We start from the raw sequence: 4,950 nt of genomic DNA, 5'->3' as shown, positions 1-4,950 counted from the left end.
TCTACGTACCGATTTTATAGTATTTCGTTAAAGTTGGTTAAACCCTAATATTGGGAATTGGGGGTTTTGTTGTATTTTGTGATTGGTAGTGATTATATGCTTGTATGTTAGGAGGAGGATTCGTAGAGGAAGCGTTTTGATATCAGCTGTGAGATCGTCTAATTGTGTTGTGCTTTCCAGGTAGGGTTTCCTTACTCAGTATTAGTCCCATAATGTGTTGTGGTGTTTTGTGGTTGTTGAATATTATCATACTCGTATTGTGACGATTGCTGAATTTGGTTGCTGATAGTAGTTGTGATTGTTTGTATCTGTCTGTGTTCTTCGGGGTGCGTCCCTGGCTGAGTGGAGTCACTTGCGAGAGTGGCTTCATGCCTATGATTCGCCTTCTGTGGAACCCGCCACATAAGGGATTTGCACATTAATGGATTTGGGTTTATCGTTCGATGGAGAAGAGCGGGGCTTAGGTGGGAACGGTTGCGGTCCCCCACTGGCGGCGAGGAGTGACCTGTTGCGATGGGCACTGCAGCGGGGCTACACACTTTAGTGTGTCGTTAGGATTGTGGAGTTGGGTTTGGAGTTCGGAGAATATCGTGATGATTGAGTTTTTATTTTATTGTGTTGTTGGTTTATATAAATTGTGTGATTAGTCTTGACCTCGTTTAATGTTTTAAAAACTGTGGTGATCCATTCGGGGATGGTGAGCGATTATTGAGCAGTATGAGTCGAGTTCTGGGATAGGTGGATGTGCCACCGTCGATGATAGAAGTCTTCCGCTTGTAGCTTAGTAGTTTAATAAACATTTCGATTAGTTGCTAGAGCGGTTGGTTTAAGAACTTGTATTCGTATTTTGGTTTTGGTTTTGGATTGTAACCTTTCGCTAAAGTATTACTATTTAAATGTTGTTTCGTTATTGTCTACTTGATTATCATTGCCTCGGGTAACCGAGATGGTGGCATCTTTATACCTGAGTGGTCCTGGTAAGGCACTTGGAGTATGGGGGTGTTACAAAATGGTATCAGAGCGACGATCCTGAAACCTGTAACCAATGAATCTAATGAATATAGGGAGTCAATTAAAATGAACCTGGGGTAAAGGTTGTAGGAGCTAATGCAAAGGCTTGGGAGACGTCCTAAAGTCGCGAACTCGCCCTACAATTTTGAACCGGTCACATGGAGGGGGGGGATATATGTCAAGGTCGTATGTGATGTTTGTTTGTTGGTATGTGAATGTGGTGATGTATACTGTAATTGTTGGATGTTTGGAGTAGAAGGTTGAGTTTGTGCCTGAAAGGTTGGTGAAATATATAGAACTGTTGTTTGAACAAGAAGCATGTTGGATGTTTACTATGTGGCGTTTGATAATATGATATAGTTGTTTTGTTGATCATATGAAAAGCTTGGTAGAATTGCATGCTTAACTATATTATATGTCGAGTTTATAAAGTTGCATAGAATATGTTGGGATATGTGAGATAACATGCGGGTAGTATATACGAGTCGGCATGACTCGATCGAGTAAGGGGGTACTCCATCGAGTAGGTGAGATACTCGATCGAGTGGGTCTGACTCGATCGAGTGGGTATTTGACGTTTTTATAACCAGAATCGTGGTTTTTGGGTACTCAATCGAGTACATAGGGCACTCGATCGAGTAGGGGGTCACTCGATCGAGTAGCCTGGTTACTCGGTCGAGTATGTTAGAGATCGGAAGGTCTTTTTGGGGTCTAATGTCGGGGCACTCGATCGAGTATGGTGGGCACTCGATCGAGTAGCCGCTACTCGATCGAGTATGTTTAGGCACTCGATCGAGTGTGTCCTAGGCGATCCGCTTTCGTGTTTTGAGGTTTTAGTGCGTATGTTTATGTCTAACCTTTCTTATATAGTTTCAAGATGCCGCCCAAGAGAAACGCTTTGTATGCGAGAGCTGAGACCATGAACATAGATGATATCGTTAAGATGTTGGAGCATCGGGATGCTCTTACAGAGGCCTTAAAGAAAGTGGAAAGGACAAGGAGGTTGATCACTCTAAGATCAGCCTTTATATAGCGAGGTTTAACCGAAAAGAGTACAAGGGGACCGGGGAACCAAACCTTCTTGACAACCGGCATCGTGAGATGGAGAACATACTAGACACGGTTCACTTGTCTGATGAGATGAGAGTAGAACAAGCTGCGTTCTACCCGAGGGAAGCAGTTGGCGAGTGGTGGGATAAGGTGAAGGTGAGTGCTAGGGAGATGTATGCGAACCGGGCTTACTGCTATACCTTGGGAAGAGTTTCGGAGGGCTATGAGGAAAGAGTTTGCACCGGAACATGTGAGGAGTAAGTGAGAGAGGAGTTTGATGGGTTTAAGATAACATCGATATGTCGATTCTTTGAGTACTACAAGCAGTTTAATGAGAAGTCTAGGTATGTTGAGGATATGGGTTTGAGTGAGGAGAACCTGGCGTTGAGGTTTGAGAGGGGTTGACCCCTAAGATCATGGATAAGCTACCTGTGGGAGTCCTTAATGATGTTAAGGAAGCTTATGAGAGGGGGGGAGAGCCGAGAGGTTGGTGGAGATGGCTCGGGAGAGAGTGGGTGTTGAGAAAAGAAAGGCTGAGAGTGAAGGTGGTGGCCAATCTAGTCACAAGAAAGGCAACCACAATCAAGCATAGAGGGTTTTCTGCTGGGTCAGGGTTCAGTTATGGGGCTTCCTTTGGGTGTGGCCGTGTGAGTAGTAGTGGTAGTTAGGGGGATGACTTGCTTTGGCTGTGGCGGTGTAGGCCACAAGAGACATGAGTGCACGAGTGTACCGGGAGCTTTTCAGGGATCGACTCGGGGGAGCTATTCTCAGGGACCTACACAGAGTTATGCGAGTAATAGACCGTCTGGGTCATGGTCTAACCGGGGAAGTCAGAGCTATCAGGGTGGAGGTAACCGCAATGGCGGTAATTCCTATCAGAAACCAACTACGAACAACAACAACAATCGTGGGGGTCGGGTGCTAAGCGACCACATCGGCCGATCTTGTCCCGAGGGAGGTGGATGAAAGACCGATGGAAAGTCTGTTCATGATGGACAAGAAAGTAGGCGAGGATGATGCACATGTTATCACTGGTACTTTTCTTGTTAACGGTATTCATACCTTTGTTTTGTTTGATTCGGGGGCGTCTCAGTCGTTTGTATCTTCGAGTCATGTTAAACGGTTGGGTTTGAGGGTATATGAGTATGTAAGTGAGAAAGTTTTTATACCTTCGGGTGAGTCTGTATCATGTGGGAGGTTGTATAGAGATGTGTCTATGATAGTTGGGCAAGTTGATCTACCTGTAGACTTGCTAGAGTTTCCTTTTGACGGTTTTGAGATGATAGTCGGGATGGATTAGTTTGGAAAGTATAAAGCTAAGATAGACTGTCATCAAAAGAAAGTGTCTTTGAGAGGTCCTAAGGGTGTTAGTGTGTCTTATCGTGGGTTTGTGGTCAAACCCAAAGTTAAGTTGATTAAATGTCACCTTGAAGTCTTATCTGAGGAAGGGATGCCCTTTGATCTTATGCCATGTGAGAGATGACTGGATAGAGAGTCCGACGATTGATCGATACGGTGGTGGAAGAGTTTGCGAGATGTCTTTCCGGAGGAGATTCCGGGGTTGCCACCGAAGAGGGAGATAGATTTCACAGTTGAGTTGAAACCGGGGACGGGGCCAATCTCTAAGGCACCGTACCGGATGGGTCCTAAAGAGATGGAGGAGCTCAGGAAACAGTTAGATGATCTGATAGAGAAGGGATACATTAGATATAGTGTATCGCCGTGAGGAGCACCAGTTCTTTTTGTGAAGAAGAAAGATGGGAGTTTGAGGTTGTGCATAGATTACAGAGAGCTGAACCGAGTGATGGTGAAGAACAAGTATCCTTTGCCAAGGATAGATGACTTGTTTGATCGGTTGAGTGGCGCATCGCCTCTTTTCCAAGATTGATTTGAGGTCGGGTACCATCAGGTGAAGATTAGAGAGGTGGACATACCAAAGACAGCTTTCACGTCGAGGTATGGTCATTATGAGTACGTGGTGATGCCGTTTGGGTTATCTAATGCACCGGCTGTGTTTATGGACTTGATGAACAGAATCTTCAGATAGTTTTTGGACAAGTTTGCGGTGGTGTTTATCGATGACATCTTAGTCTACTCCAAGACTAAGGAGGAGTATGAGGAGCATCTGAGGATTGTGTTGCAGACTTTGAGGGAGCATGAGTTATATGCTAAGTTGTCCAAGTGTGAGTTCTGGTTAGAGAAAGTTGCTTTTCTGGGGCATGTGATCTCTAAGGAGGGAGTAGTTGTGGATCCGGCAAAGATTGAGGCAGTGACAAAGTGGGAAGCGCCAAAGAAAGTTCTTTGAGATTAGGAGTTTCTTGGGTTTTGCTGGATACTACAGACGGTTCGTGAAAGATTTCTCCAAGATAGCTTGACCTATGATAGCTTTGATGAGGAAAGAGAACAGGTTCCGTTGGGATGAGAGTTGTGAGACGGCGTTCCAAACATTAAAGGAGCGTTTGACCACAACTCCTATCTTAGCATTGCCTGAAGGGATCGAGAACTTTGAAGTTTATACAGATGCCTCAAAGAATGGGTTGGGATGTGTGTTGATGCAGAACGGTAAGGTGATTGCCTATGCTTCTAGGCAATTGAAGCCGTATGAGGAGAACTACCCTACACATGATCTAGAGTTAGGTGCAGTGGTGTTTGCACTCAAGATTTGGAGACATTACCTTTATGGGGCGACCTCTAAGGTATTTTCGGATTACAAGAGTCTCAAGTACATCTTCACTCAAAAGGAGTTGAACATGAGACAGAGGAGGTGGATGGAGCTGATTGGCGATTATGACATGGATATTATCTACCATGAAGGGAAAGCTAATGTTGTTGCAGATGCTTTGAGTAGGAAGAGTGTACATTCCTTGTGTACAGCTCTATCTTTGATGA

The sequence above is a fragment of the Silene latifolia genome, chromosome 2 (assembly GCF_048544455.1).
Source record: "Silene latifolia isolate original U9 population chromosome 2, ASM4854445v1, whole genome shotgun sequence".
In the NCBI taxonomy this organism is placed as follows: Eukaryota; Viridiplantae; Streptophyta; class Magnoliopsida; order Caryophyllales; family Caryophyllaceae; genus Silene; species Silene latifolia.
The sequence above is the reverse complement of the archived record's forward strand: the minus strand, read 5'-3'. Positions refer to the sequence as shown.